Raw genomic sequence first — 16,705 nt, 5'->3', positions numbered from 1 at the left:
CAGGCAGACATATAAGAAAAAAGGGAAACTTTGTGTTTGTGGTATTTGCATTTGTTGACTAGAAGTAAAAAGACACCAGTGTTTTTATTCTACTCTCTCACTGAAGCCTTTGCACATGTTAATTCTCCCAGAATAAAATATGAATTAGAAAGGCACTCCTCTCACTATGTAAATACTGCCTCTCATCACATAACTCATAGGATACTTGAAACTTGTTTTTGAGAAGATTCGACTGTACTAAGTGTGTTTTTTCAAAAGTAATCTTGAGGTAAGTTTCTTCAAAAAAAATTAAAAGGTAAATAATAATTACCATGAGAAAAAAATGACGTTTTTAATTAGGTTTTTATCTTTAGCTTAGAGCCTTATTTAAACTCTATTTTTGTCTCTTTTAAACAAGATATTCATACAATATTGCTAAATTCAAATCATACTCTATGTAAGGCACTGTACTAAAAGCTGGGCAATATTCTTAATCTTTCGTCTTGTTTCAAGAGGAAACACAGAAACTCAAACATTCTCAGAGTTAAATAAGCATTTCTTAAGTGGATATATTTATAAGAAAAAAAAATTGTCAGATCGTGTTATGAAGAAAAATAATTGAAGATAAAGGGATTAGAGAGCGCTGCAGTAGAGGGAGGGGGTTTTATTTTATAGAGAATAATCAGGGAAGGACTCAGAGATCAATAACCTCTGAGCAGAAAAGGAGGGCTTGTGCGCGTGAGCCAAGCATTTCTCAGGAAAAATCGTCGTAGGCTCAGAGAAAAGCATACACAGAGGCCCTGAAGCAAGAATGCATTTGTGATTTCCAGGACAGAAAGCAGGGAAGATAGCCAGTAAGAGATCAAATGTGGGCTAAACAGGGATTAGTCATGTAGGACCTTGTGGGCCTTGGAAGACTTGTAGTTTTACTCTGAAAGTCATGAGAAGTCATCAATGGCTTTAAGCAAAAACAGTGACACAATCTCACTTAGGTTTTAAAAGGATCCCTGGGTTTTGTATTATCAATCAACTATAGAGGAACAAGAGTACAGTTAGACCAGTTGGGAGGGTATTGAAAGAATTCAGGCAAGAGTCCATGATGGTCTAGACCAGAATGTCAGTCATGGAGGTGATTAGAAATGTCTGGATGTATTTTGAAAGGCTAACAGTGTATTGTGCTTACCCAAACTGGCTTCTTATCGGACCTTGGTCTGCAAGTTCCTCTAGGGACAGTGTCCTGACTACTTCTCATGTCTGATTTCTGTTACTCTCTCCATGAATGCTCTCTTGTGTGTCAAATCTATTCACAAATGTCATGTCCTCAGAGAAGTCTTCTCAGAATACCCTCTTAAATACACCTACATCATTTACTTTCTCCTTGCCCTGGTATTTGTCACTTCATAACACTTCTTACTATCCATCATTATATTACTTATTTATTAATTCTCTGTCTCCCCTTTCAGAACATAAACATAAAAGAAAATATATTTTGAAATAGATTCAGAAAAATTCAAACAAGCTTGACCTGAAAATTGCTGTTAGTCTATAGATGTCAATTATGTTACATTGCTGAAAAAAATCTAAAATCTTAGAAATACTAATTGAATTCTAGCTTCATTACAATTTGTGCTCCATACCTTATTCAGTATGCTGTTTTCCACTGATTAGATAATTACATTTTAATCGTAAATGTAAGGAAAAATTACTAAGCCTACATGTATTTTCCTTCACATTTATGATTCCATCACACTTAAAAAATAAGTACAATTTCTGTAAAAAGCAAGGGTATGTAATCATGAGATTGTTTCACTACATTAATGATCTAATACTATAAATGTCTTAGCACTGATTATGTTGCTGCATTCCTAAATTAATTCAAAAAGTTTTCTGACGGCCAAATGTGCAAGGCTATGAAGTTAAATTAGACATTACCCTGCCCTTGAAAAGCTTATAATCTAATAGAGAAAAGCACATTGCTGTCAATTTGGAGAGAAATGACATCTTGACAATATTGAACCATTTCATCCATAAACACAATTTATTTCCACTTATTTGGTATTCTTTAATTTCTTTAATGAGTGTTTTAGCATACAAATCTTGCACATATTTTATGAGATTTATATCTAAGCATTTCATTTTTTTGTGTGCTATCAATTTTATGGATCTTGTCAACAGCTAGATTTTGATTTGATTATATTGTCTTGAATTTTTGTTTTCAATTTCATTGATATATAATAGTATTTTAATTATTTTCTTCCTTCTGCTTGCTTTGTGTTTAATATAATTTGTTTCTAGTGTCTTAAGGTGGAATCTTAGATCACTGATTTAAAATCTCCCTCTTTTATAATCCATATTATCATTTTTATTTTTCCAAATTATATAATTTTACATTTAGTATAAATTAATATGTATTATATTTCTATGTTATGCTATAAGATATATATGTGTATATAATTATAGTTATAACATTTAATTTACTTAATTTTTCTACTAAGCACTGCTTCAACTGCCTCCCATAAATTTTGATACGTTTTGTTTTAATTTATATTCTATTCAAAATATTTTCTACTTTCCCTGTAACTTCATCTTTAATCCATGTTTTTATTTTAGAGAAGCCTGTCCTTTAATTTCCAAATATTTTAGGATTTTCTCAATATATTTCTGTTAATGATTTCTAGACTTGAGAAGAAGTTTCATCTGACTCTTTGCAGTGTTCATGCCCCATCTCTCCATGAAGGAAACTCTCTTTCTGTAGTTTTCAGAAAAGCTGGTTGCCTTGAGACTTCAGCTCTCTAATAGGTCCAACAAAAGTGATTTTGCAGATTAACTGGATTTTTCTTTTGATTAAGTTGAAAGATACACTCTTTCCATCTTTCCCTACTCTGGGTAGAAGCCTGAACTACTTTTGTTGTTTGAAATTTCATACTTCCTACTTTAACCAATATATTAATTTTTTTCTTCTTTATTGTTCTTTGCATTTACTTTTTTCTCCTAGTTTCAATTTCCTTCTGTCTGAAGTATATCTTAGTATTTTTATTTTTAATCTATTTTATCTAACTGATAAAGTCTTTCAGTATTCATTTGCATGATGTTGTCAAGAAGCAGTTTAGGGATGGAGATCTAAGTTGAGAGTTATTTTCACAGCAAATTTTAATGATACTATTGCGTTCACCCTTGCTATTTGTTGCTGCAAGGAGACATTCATTGTCATCCAAATTATTATTTATATTTTCTCCCTGATTGTTTTTGTAATTTTCTCTTTGCCTTTAGAATTAGAAATTCTATTACAATGAAACTGGGTTTTTGTTTTGTGTTTAAGTTGTCCATCTCAGTGCTCAGTGAGCTTTCTGAACCTGAAAACTTATCTTTTTTGCTGGTTTACAGTTTGGAAAATTCATAATCATTATTTATTTCAATGTATCTTCTCAATTTTTCATCTTCTCTTTCTATAATTCATAAGAAATATAATAGTGGATTTTCTCATTCTACTTTCCATGCTCTTACTCTCATATTTTCTTTCATTTTATCTGGATTCTCTTTTATTTCCTCAAATCGATTATACAATTTGCTATTTTCTTTCAATTTGTATCTATTTTAATCCACCCATTGGATTTATTTTAATCCATCCCCTGGGTTCTTCATTTCAATGAGTATACTCTAGTGTTTCTTCTATGCATATTTTTCATATTCAACATCTCTGAAATTTTACTCCCAATGACATATTAAAATTATCGCCAGGTGTGTGTTATTATGAAGTTGTCATTGTCTCCACATGTATAATTAAAAGCATTAGTCTCAAAACTTGCAGAATATTTGTTAGTCCACTTATAAAAAAAATCTTCAAGGAGATTTTGGATTTGAAAATAGAAATATATTGCCAGTAGCTAATGCCAAATAACTGGCCATGCCTCAGATCTACCTCTTATTTTTCTTAGAGTTACACATGATACCTTCAAATGGTATTTGAAAGACTGAACAGATTATATTTTACTTTTGTTAAAATACTCAGGTTTTTAATATAAGCTAGAATAAAATAATATAATTTTCTATCAATTATCATTAAGCTGAAATTAATAAAAATCAACTAGTCTTTATCAAGAAGCTACTATGTATATGATATAAGGCACTATGTACACACGATAATAGTTAAGAATATGGCATTTGATTCAGACAGACTTGTCTTCAAATTTAGGCTCTACCATTTAACAGCTGCATGACAAGGAAGTAGTAAGTCACTAAACCTCTATGTGCTAGAGAATACCAGATGACTCTTAAGTCTATTTTTCCAGTCTTCTTAATGATGCAAACCTGATGTTGAGTTTAACACATTGCTCCCAAGATTAAAGTCTATATTACCCAGCCTATATTATAGTTATATGAGGCCATGTGGCTAGGTTCCTGCCTGTGTGATTTAAGGAGAAAAGCGGCATGGAATTTATTGAAAGCCTTCTTAAGAGAATGGGGCAAATCCTTTTTTTCCTTCCTCACTTTTCATACTGGTTGGAAGATAAATGTAGTAGCTGAAACTCTACCAGTGAGCTCTGATTATTTGGTCATCTGCTGAGTAAGGCAGAGCGGAAAGAGGGAATTCTGACTTCTGATGACACTTCGAAGTTACCATGGCAGCTCTGGTCTTCTTTTATATGAGAAATATAAATGTGGTGTTATGATATTGATATTTTGTTTTCTGTAATATGCTGATAAACTAATCTTAGCCAAGTCATTGTTTAAGCTTTCTTCTCATGTTTCACATTTGGATAATTATAGTAACTTTTTCATTAGGTTATTTGTTGCAAAGAACAAATAACATATGAAATTGTGAAGATCAGTGTCTGGAACATAGAAATTGCCTTAAAAACATTAGCTATTTTTATTCACTGTAAAATAATTGGTAGGTGGTTTCTTCCTTTGAGAACCTCCCACATAATGACGCCCACTTTTTATCTTCTACAATCCATGTACCAATAATAGTTGATTCGCAAATAATTTCAATATATAAAATTTATCAAACTAGCTAAGGAATATGTGCAAATCCCTTTAAAAGAATTTGATTAAATGTATTGCTTGAAAAAAAAAGTTATTTCTTGTATATGATGCATTTATCATCTATGATTATAGTAGAAATTGATCATTTCATGTATAAAGTCCACCCAGATATTTACAGAGATAGCTAAGAGAAATTTATTTGACCTTTTTTAAAGTGTGTGTGGTAAGAGTCAGACAAAGAATTCAATATGTATTCTGAAATTTTAGAATAATGTACGGTTCTTTAATGCCTAATAAAAAATTGTTCCATTTACATGTGTTGTACTACTATTTTCTTGAAAACATTCCTGAGATATCAACCCCTCTTTAGATTGCGTGAAAAAGCTATAGACCTCAGAGATTTTGTTTTAGCCTACTTGAAAGCAATCATTGAAATTTTGCATCTCTGCCAGTTGTCCCAGGTTTACAGGGATCCAAGCTTATTGGCGACCCTGGAATTCCACTGCCTATGAGATCACATATTCTATTTGAACCAACAGGAGAGATCTGGATGTCAAGCATGAGTTGCACTGTTGTGATTAACTAAGTTTCCACAAGTATTGGAAGCAGGGTAAGGAGAATGGAGAATCCAGAAATCTTTTCTTTGAATCCATATAACAGATAAGGTGTCCTCTGAATTAGTCTAAATCTCAGTAGGTGCTGAATCACAGAAGCTTCTGCAGCAGTTACCTAAAGAGACCTAATTTTTTTGAGAACAGAATATGCATGTTTTATTATGGAAGTTGTCTTATCACAGTACCTGCATATGTACGATGCAATTCTGCAATCCTAAGAAGTACTACTCCTTATTTTATTAAAAAACATAGTGAGTAGCCACATAAAACCTATATAATTTGCTGGTTTGTGAATCAAAGCCTCGGGCAAACCATTTTTTCTTTTGTCTCCTATACTCACAGGGCAATCCCAGTGTTAAATTGCTGTACATTGAGAAGACATTTTTACACTCTGACCCCCTAAAATAATAACTGTCAAACATGTTTTATTTTTTCTGTATCTTAGATTTTATCTTGATCCTATTTTTTTCTTTATTGTGTTATTAATGAATGAGGTGTATATGTAAATATTAAGATGTACGATTTGGTCAATAAAAGACATGCTTTTAAAACAACAAAAAAGTAAGATGGAAAATAATGTTTTACTAACTTGGAAAGTGAAAGAGAAAGTGTTAATTATTCTGTGTTGGAACAACACTTACCTTAATACTGATGTAGAGACAGATACCATATTTATCTTAAACTACCCCAGAGCAAAGAACCTGTGAAGAAGACAGTTACCTTTGGAACCATATTTATCATGTAAATAGCTCAGAAAAGGATACTGCCAGTTACATCTTTAAAATACAAAAATGCATGCATTTCACTATTTTGTAAATGCCAGAGAGATGCAGCATCCGTTAGAGTTAACGGTGCGGCACTTTTGTGTTCAGTAGCATGAATCATTAATCATGAGACAGGCCATATTCTTGTACTGCTTCTGCTTTCATTACTTGGCCTAATTAAACAGTTCTCTGAACTGGAATCTCAGATTCCTCTGTTACAGATTATCATTAATTATGGTGAAAGTGCTCAGAGATGTTGGACTCAATTATATTCTACTCAACTCTGGCACCGTGTGATTCATTGCGCAGCCTGCTCTGCAGATGTACTCTTTTCTTATCTCGCACTCTCACTTTTGTAAATTGGGCTCTGGCAGCCAACAAACTAAGAGTTATGTGCTGCGTTTTCATTAAAAACATGTTGGAGAAGCACAGACCAATTAAGGATTCTGTATTTTATAAGGAGTGATGAGATGAACAGTGGATTCTGGGAGAATTAGCTCAGTGAAGAAGCGATCTCAATCCCATTGTATTGCAAAATTCGGTGCCTATTTTCTGTTTGGGGTTCAACTGGTTAAGTCGCTGGCTCAAAACTTTTTTTTAAATAATTTAAAATAAATCAGTCTATTGCTAGTCAATAGGAAGAAACTCAAAATTTTGTTTGGTGCTTGTGTGAGCTATTGGAAAACATTCCTAGCGACATATGCCAAGCACATTATAGCTCAAAAGATACTAATTTCATCAATTTTGACAGTCATTTTCCACACTATGTAATGAAATCTGTTCAATAGCACTAAGTCTAGGCAGACTGGACTAATAGATGGCATAGACAAAGCCAGAGTATCAGGATTTGCAGGCTTTTGGTAATGTGAAATGTGTGTGAGGAAAGAGTGTATAATTTGACATATAGCACGTGCAGATCATATTATCCCAAAGTACTTCTACTGCATTTAGAATTTATTTGTTTAAGGATTCTCTTTTCTTCCTTCATTTGTTTACTCCTTCCTCCCTCCCCTCCTTCCTTCCTTCTTTATCTCTGCCTTCTTTTCTTTTTTCCTTCCTTTCTTGTAGGAGAATCAAAAGATTTTCCTTTTGTTTTGAATATTATGGAGATTGTGTGCACTTCAAAATGTATTTTAACAATTAAAATAAAACAAAGCTTACAATAAAATCATTTCTTCAGTTTTCCCATTGGCTACAAAACCACACACAAAAAATAATGTCTAAAATCATGGGTATTTAAACATTTCATGGAAAGACAATGTATACCTAATTTAAATTAAAACTACAAAAAAAAGAATGATATGAACTTTTCTTTGGAGATTGTCCATTAAGAAGTTGGAAGGACATTGAGACCTCATGGATCATAATTTCAGTGATAAGTGTGCAAACACATTTGGGAAGAGTCTAAGAAGGATATCTAATTTTCTCTTCCTTTCCTGTCATGAGTTTTAAATTATAATAGAAATTATCTGTTTATAGAACATCTGTTCTTAAAGTGAAATCCACTGTCATTTAATTTACTTCTGCTGTCATTTTTTAAAAATAACAAATTTTCAAGGTTTTTACCTGAAAATATTTATTTAATAAAAATGAGTATTGAGACTAATTTGTATAGTATGGAAAGTTTGTGTTATTGATAAGAAGAGATAATTATCTAGTTCAATAAGAAGTTATGTTGTTTTTTTGTGTTGTTGTTCAAACAATTATTATTGAAGGATATGATTACACAATATCATCTACAGGGACAAAAAAAAAAGCTTTCAGAGCTGTACTTACAAACCAATCATTTATTTAAATACAGCAAATGGCTTAAAGCCAATACTTGCTACCAGGTAAACATATTATTCTAATCAATATATGAGAAAAATATATAAACATTATTTGTTCAAAGTAAGTATGAGGTTAAGAGTTCTCTCTTCCCCTCATTCCACTTGAAAAGTATGGTGCCAAAGCAGTCAAAACTGGTGTGTTTGTTGCCCTTTGTTTCTCATTTGAGAGGTTAACAGAAATAACACACGGTAGTAACATATCACAAAGCTATGCTCAAGGGTGAAATATAAACAGCTCTGTACCATGTTTGCTACATGATGAGTAACATGTCTCATTATTGCTAGTTTTCTACTTTTACAGACATCACCTTTGTTTATCTGACATTAAATTGTCCTCAACCTCATCTTAAAACCTCTTTTCTACAATGTAAGATATTAACTGTGTATATTCACCCACAAAAGCAGCTCCAAAAATAAAGGAAGGGCACATCCTTTCTCTTACATTCATATTTTCTAAAGTTTCTATTTTGATTTTTCCTAAATGAAATTTAATTTTTATGTATTTCCATTGACTCTATGTCCATTTCTCCTGAATGCGGTCAGGAAGAGAATAGAATTAAAACAATGTGGAGGGAAAAAAAAGTTCTAGATGTAAGCCTTTTGGCTTAACAGTTTGTAGGTTTTCATATCCTGCAGTAGTTTCAGGTTTTAATATATATGAAAATCAGTGGTCTTGTATCTATGCATATGTGTCGTCTATAATATAATTTTGACAGATGGTGAGCTGGATAAATCTAGTCCCTGGCTTGTCTTGCACTCTACCAAAACTTGTTTAAAAAGGCATTCACATGTATTTATTTTTTAAATAAAGATTCATGTTTTTGGCCTGCTCTTATTTCTCATTGAGATGCTGGCATCCCGATCTTTGACGGTCCCATATACACATTTTACCTGAGCTGTTGTGATTTTTTTTTTTTACAGGGTTATTCCATGCATAATACTGATGCCTATATTATTCTACATCTTCTCCTTATTAAAAATAAATATGTTACCTTGCCCCTGTTTGCACTATCTAAAATTCTGACAACAATATCTTACTTAAAAAAATAAAAACCTAGAAACCAGGAAGCAGTTTCTCCCACTAGCAGCCCCAGACAGACTGCTCATTGAAAATGTAATACACTGCTGCCATGTCACAGGTCATCTGGCAAATGGCAATCTGAATTTTAAAAGGAATATGAATAAAATTCTGTTTTATTTTGAAAATGAACTTTCTGCCCTCCATCATGAATCCAATATATGTCTTAATCTTCTATGTTCTTGAAGCCTGCGGCTCCTGGCTGAGTCCTTTGACTTCTGAACCTAATAAGGAAATAGGTTGTTTTCTCATCCTCGTCTCATTTTTAGAAGGGCTGAAACAAACAGTCCCCTATTTCAAATGTAATTGACAAAGCACAAAAACATGTATGTTATATAATTTTAGGTTTACAACCAAGCTCAGCACTGGGATGTTTTATTTTTAAATTTGATTAAGATGTTATACCTTTGGAAATGTGCTGTCAAGATTCAAAATCAAAATTTCCAAGTGTATGATTGCATGTTTACCTTAGAACCGTACATGTGAAGCTGATAAAGGATAGAATGGATAATGGTACACTTCAATTGGGAACATTTTCATTTAACCTGGACATATTTACAGCCAAACAGAGAGCTGTATAGACAGAATTTAAAATATATATTTATGGCTATTGTTCCTGTTTAAAAATCAACTGGGCGTGTTCTGTGTCTGTATCTATGATTTTTTTTTTCCTAAATAGAAGTTAGTTCATAATTATGCTCATACTTTTCTAAATTGAATGTTTCCACATTCAGTTAAATTTATGACTTCTAATTAAAGAATAAAATGCTCTTATTTTCAGAAAAACAATATTTTAATTTTTCAGTGTGTTTGTTCTTTTTTATCTAAAATCCTAAGAATTATATATTGCTATGCCTTAATTATGCTTGTTATTTTTTAATGAAATAATTATGGGAATTACTTTTTAAGAAGAAAAATGGTAGAATGTGAAAACACTTAAAATAAATGCAGTTAGTGTGCTATGCTGCAACTGTGTCTCATAACCACATTTGTGCAGTATCATCACAACCTAACCGATCATTCTAAGGAAATAAATGCTGACATTTCAGTGAGTGTGTGTTTATGTTGTGTGTGAGATAGAGAGAGAGAGAGAAAAAAAAAGACAGGTACACATACACACTTAAGCAAAGAGTTAATAGTTGGACTTTTTTAGCTTAAAACGTGTCCATGCTATTTTTCAGATCATAGTTATATTTTAAATTTCTTTGGGAATTATTCGGCCATTCTAAGCTTATAGCAATTAACATATTACCAGTGGTGCTCTAGTTATTGAAGTTCACAAGGACAGAAAACTTTTTGAAACTTATTTAAATAGCTGGTTTTAGTCTGCACTCCTTTTCTTGATATTCTGATAATATATAGGCTTAAAGATAACATGAACTAAAATAGAATCACTTGCAGTTGAATTACAGTTCAACAAATAATTATTGAATATCCAATATGGTCTAAACATTGAATTCATAATTAATGTACACAGTGATGGTATAACAACAAGATAGATCTTTTAGTTGGGTAAACAGACAAATAATATGATAATTGTCATAAATTGTGACAAGTGAAGCAATAAAGGTGGGCAAAAAATAAGTTAGAAGCACAGAGGAAGGCAGACATGGCATGGGGAAAGAGGAGGCCGGGGAAAGCATTGTGGGAAAAGTGATACCTAAGAGTATTCTTTAAGGATGATGTGAAATATGTTAGATGAAGGGTAGCTTAGATTATCTTCCTATAGATTGAGTTTACTGAAATGTGTAAATGAGGGAAGGGATTCATATATTTGTTGGGTAACTGAAAATATGGACTATAGAATCCATATTTTAAGTGGCTCCTGAAATATCCATTTTATTGCTTCCTCATTGTATATCAGCCATGTAGTCTGGAAGAAATTAGTTTCAGGTCCAGAGACACATGTTTCTTAGACTAAGCCAATTAAGATAGGTGCATTTCCCTAGAGAGTTATTGTTCCAGGAACTTAGGTTTACATAAAGCATCCTTTAATAGTTCATAGACATTTTATCTTGGTTCACATGTGAGTACATGACCTGATTGGCACAACCATACTACAGGTTAGTGATTTAATTTCATGGCTATAGGAATGATAATCTTTATCTCCCACTTGTATGAAGGCAGCAAGGATGCTAGAGCTCTAAATATCATGTCCACATTCTGAGTAGGAAGAAGAAAGACAAAAAGCAAAAGGTACGCAGGCCAGCTGGATCATCTCCAATGAAGAACCTCCCCAGAAACCATATCCAATAAATTGTGTTTACATCTCAGTGGCCAGAATTGTGTCAAATGTCTACTTCTAGCTGCAAAGGAGCAGGGCATGTATTCTTAGCTTGCACACATCCACTCCAAAATAAATTGGAATTCTGTTAATAAAGAAGAGGAGAGTGAATATTATGTAGTAGATGCTAACATTTTCTAATATACAGTCCCTGACCTCAAAGTGTTCATAGTCTGCTATGGGAAATAGAAACACAAAATACTTACAACCTATTTTAAATTCTACTTTAATAAATGTACCAACAAAGTATTGTTAAGGAGAGAATTATCTTTGCATGGTGGGCTTTTACTTGTAAGACATACATAGGTTACATTTTTCTGTATAGAAATTCAAGGAAGTTTCTAGCTTCAAAGCCCAATAAACCCCAATATTGTAGAAAAGAAACAAAAAACAGGGATGAATTAGCCAGGTTATCAACGTTAATATCAAAAGTGCTAAGCCATGTTAATAGTATATGGCATGATGTGACGTCATGAAAATGGTATTGTACCTTTGTGGTCTTCTCTCAAAAACCCATTACCTTAGTCTAATCATGAGAAAAACATCAGACAAATCCCAATTAAGAGACGTTCTACAAAATAACTGACCAGTACTTCTCAAAACTGTAAAGATCATCAATGTAAAGTAGTAACACGAGTGAGATCTTGGCACAGAAAAACATTAGGTAAAATGAAGGAAATATAAATAATGTATACATTTTAATTAATAATCATATATCAATATTGGTTCCTTAATTATGGCAAGTGTATCATACAAGATATAAGACAAAGTAGGTATGGAGTTTATGAGAATTCTGTGTATCATCTTTATATTTTTCCTTTAAATCAAAAAGTTCACATTCGATTGAAAAATTCGTTAAAATATTTTTTTAAGTGCATGGAAATAAACCTTATTATTAAGGTCAAAAGTGAAAGAAAATATAGAAAAACAAAACAAGAAGATAACTATTGATATGTAAACTTGGACGAATCTCAAAGATGTTACTCTGAATAAGAGAAGCCAGTCTCAAAAAGTTACGTACAGTATGGTGCCACTATGTTCTCAAAAATACTTTAGTGATGTAGACTAGCTCAATGATGGTCATGGGTTAAGAGCTGGTGGAGGATTTGACTACAAAGAGATAGGAGCAGGAAATTTTGTGATGCCAGGGAACTATTTTATATCCCCATTCTTGTTATGGTTACACAAATCTATACACGTGCTGAAATTCAAATAACTGTACATAAAAAGATCATTTTATGTTGATTTTAAAAATAAAATAAATAAAAAAATAAAGATAAATTACAGAAATATATGTATAGTATGTTGCCTTTGAGGGGGAAAGAGAAAGAAAAAAAGGATATACAGTTTTATAGGTTTCTGTGTGCATAACACTTATCTGGAAAAATAAAGAGCCCACTAACCATGGTTACTTGTTGGGGTGAGCTGTAGGGAGACTTATCATCTATGTCTAAAGTTTATACTAACCAATGATGTCAGATTTAACCTTAGGTATTTTACAGTCTTTGTTACTTTTCTAATATTATCTTTATATTAGTTATATTTTCTAATAATGTTTCACTGGCATAAACATGTAGTCATGATTTGGAATAACTTTTTGTATCTATTAATATTTCTATATATTTGCCTGGATTTTATAGGTAGGCAACTCCTTGTCTGAAAACATTACCTTTTTTTCTTCTTCAATTTCCAAATATTTTTCCTTTTATTTGTTTCACTGTTTAGAATATCTAATCCAATGTTGAATAGAACTATGATAGAAGACACACTTATTTCCTACATGGATTTAAAGGGAGCTATTTATTTGCTTTGAAGAATAATATTTTGTAAATTTATAGTATTAATAAATAACCTCTATCAACAAAAATGTATTTTTCTATTTCTAGAGTTTTAAAATGTTGTAAATTTTATCTAATGGCTTTTCCTTTATTTTCAGTGTTATAAAATGTAAATATTATCTAATAGTTTTTCCTTCATTTATTGAAATTGTACTTTTTTCCTTCTACCTTATCTTTTAATGTGATGGCTAAATGGATGTATGTTTACATTAAATCAACCTTGAACGTTCTGGTTTGGTGATTTTTTTTTAAATATATTTTTACCTATGTTCATAAATGAGGTTGGTTTTAATTACCTTTTCTCATATACTTTTGCACTGTTTGCTATAAAAATCTATACCACCTTTAGAAAATGATTTGGTAAGCACTGAAGTTTTTTCTTCTCTACATGAATTTTTATAATATTGGCTTTCATGGTGCTTAAATGTAAAATACAACATACCTATAAAATCATCTACAGAAGTGTCTACTTTTTGAGGAAAGGGCAAGGTGTAGGTTTGTAGATATTCATATGCAAAAGCACTATTTTATCTTGAGTAGTTTTGGTAAGTTATCATTTTAAGGAACTCCCTATCTTTGTTTTTACTTTTTTTCTTATATAAATATGCAAAATTTTGGATTTTTCTGTCACTTAAGCAACTCTCCATACTTACCATTTAACATTTTCAATATTGTATAATCCTGAGTGTTTTCTAATTTTCATTATAATTTCTCACGTGACCACAGGTCATTTAGAAATATGTTATTTAAAAGGTTATGGGGGTTGACTCTGTTATTTATCTCTATCTTAGTTCCTTCAAGGTTAGAGAACCTGTTCTATGCAACGATTACTCCCCTGGACCTTTCTGTTGTTGTAAAGATTTCTTTTGTGGCCTAGTATGTGTTCAATTTTCATATGTGTGTAATGTGTGCTTAAAAAAAATTCAAGTTCTCTACATGACAGGTATAGATATTATATATGTCCATACGAACATATATTTGCTCACTGAGTTGTTCAAGTAATATATATTCTAACTAATATTTTCCACTCAATCAATTACTGAAATAAGTATATTAAAATCTATAAAGATAGACTTATTTATTTCTCCTGATAATTATGCCAATTAGTGTTTGTATATATTTGGAACTATGTTAAATGAAACAAAAAATCATAAGAGTTATATTTTTCTGGTATGTTCTTTCTATTTTATCTTTAAAGATCCATTTTAGATCTATATATTAGTTTTATAAGTATATTTTAATATTATTGGAAGTATACCAGTTTCATTTAGATTAAGGTAGGTTATTATTTTTAAAACTATGTATTTAAAAACTTTTAAATACAAAGTTCAGTCCATTTATACTTGTTATGTTTACAGACTTTATTTCCACCATATTATTTTTGTTTTCTATTTACCATCATTTGCTTTCCTTTTCCCCTTTTTTCCTGACTTTTATTTTCATGGATCGATCAAGTTTTCTCTATTCCATATTTTGTTTTACTACTATGGAAATTAATCATTTTGTTTCTCTCCTTTTGATATTTATCATCAAATTCTTAATATATATGTAGCAAAATCTAATGATACTAATAATAATGATTATTTCTCCCATTCTCACAAAAAATACAATTTTTGAATCCCCAAGTCCAAAAGATGCTTATATTTTACATGATATTCAGTATTCATTAGCCAATAAAAAGTCATCATTGTTACAACAAAAATTCTTTTGTATTGTCAGAGATTATTCAGATTTGCCCACATATTTATCAATTTTTATTGCTCATCTTTGCTTTAGTTATCTCACTCCTTTCTTCTCTTAATTTCTTCTTTCTGATTTACATCATTCCCTTTTGGGAAAGGTGGGAGAGTGTTATTCTCCCTCTATCTCACTTTCTGAAAATGTCTCTTTTCCTCTCTCCAAATAATAAACTAGCAGTATATAGAATTGAGGCTTGACAAATATTTTTTCTCCACATTTTAAAGATATTTTCGCCCATCAGTTTTATGTTGCTCTGGAAAAGTTACATATAACCCTAAGTGTCATTCTTTTACATGTAATCCTATTAATAATCTCTGGTTATGTTTAAGACTGTCTCTCCTCTTTTTAGTGAACTTCCCTACAATATTTTTAATTATCTTATTTAGGATTTTGTATATCCCACTTCTGAGAATTCATGGGTTAATAATGCTGGGAAATTTGCTTTTGGAACACTGTGTAGATATATAGAGGCTATTCATTACACTTAACCTTTTCCATTACCTCTCCTTCATGTTTTTTATTTCATTTCATTTACTCTCAAAGCTACATATAAAATAATTTATAAAATTTTTATCTTTCATTTTACTAATTCTCTGTTCAACTATGTCTAATCTGATGGCTAGCTTTTCCACTAAGTTTTTATTATTATTTTTTTCATATCTTGGCTTTATTTTATATTGTCATGCTCTATTTCTCTGTTTTCTATTCTGCTGCTTTTCACCTTAATCAGTTTAAACATATGAATGATATTTTCTGAAGTCTAATCCTGCTATTATTTTTATTTGTACAGACTCCTAATCATAGTGTCTTTTCTATACCCTCATGTCTCTTGTAATTTTTAATTGTGAGCTAGACTCTTTTAAATTATTTGCCATCTTGCATGGAACATATTTGCTTCTCAAAATATTAGTAGTGAAGAACCATTTTTTCTTTCAAATCCATCACAGATTTATACTTTTCTAAATAAAATTAAAATGAATTGCTAGAAAAATGAAATAAATGGAGACATAAAAGTACTAGGTCTAAAAAATATTAGACCAAATTTTTATTACTTACTCCATTAAATTGCTATAACCATTTCTAACACTTTCAATTTCTGTACTTACCTTGTCACCACTGATGAGTAGAAAATAGTTCATCAATCAGCACCAATCCACAGATCACACTCTAAGTAACATTGCTCTAAAATATTTTTGTATTTGTTCTATCTTGTACAGCATAATTGTCTCTGGTGTGAGAGAAAATTCTACCTCTCACTGTTGATTAAAAGACTGTCATATTATGTGGATAAGTAAATTTGAATTTCAAATTTACTTGCAGTATAGGCCAATGTTTACAAATTCTCAGGAGATGTTTGTTTGCTTGTTTGTTTGTTTCTCAACAATAGACCAGGTAGGGAAAGATAAGCTTCTTTTGCCATCTCTCATATTGAAGGATGGTTATTTTTCTCAATCATCCCTTTCTTCATGGTACAGTCTTTTGAAGTTTACTGTTTTTTGTGGAGCTCCCAATGATAACAGTCCACCTTGTATGGGCACAGACTCACAATCCTGGTCATACAACTACAGAATTAAGTGAAAAACTTATTTCTTT

Source organism: Balaenoptera musculus, chromosome 7 (genome assembly GCF_009873245.2).
Source record: "Balaenoptera musculus isolate JJ_BM4_2016_0621 chromosome 7, mBalMus1.pri.v3, whole genome shotgun sequence".
Taxonomy (NCBI): domain Eukaryota; kingdom Metazoa; phylum Chordata; class Mammalia; order Artiodactyla; family Balaenopteridae; genus Balaenoptera; species Balaenoptera musculus.
The sequence above is the reverse complement of the archived record's forward strand: the minus strand, read 5'-3'. Positions refer to the sequence as shown.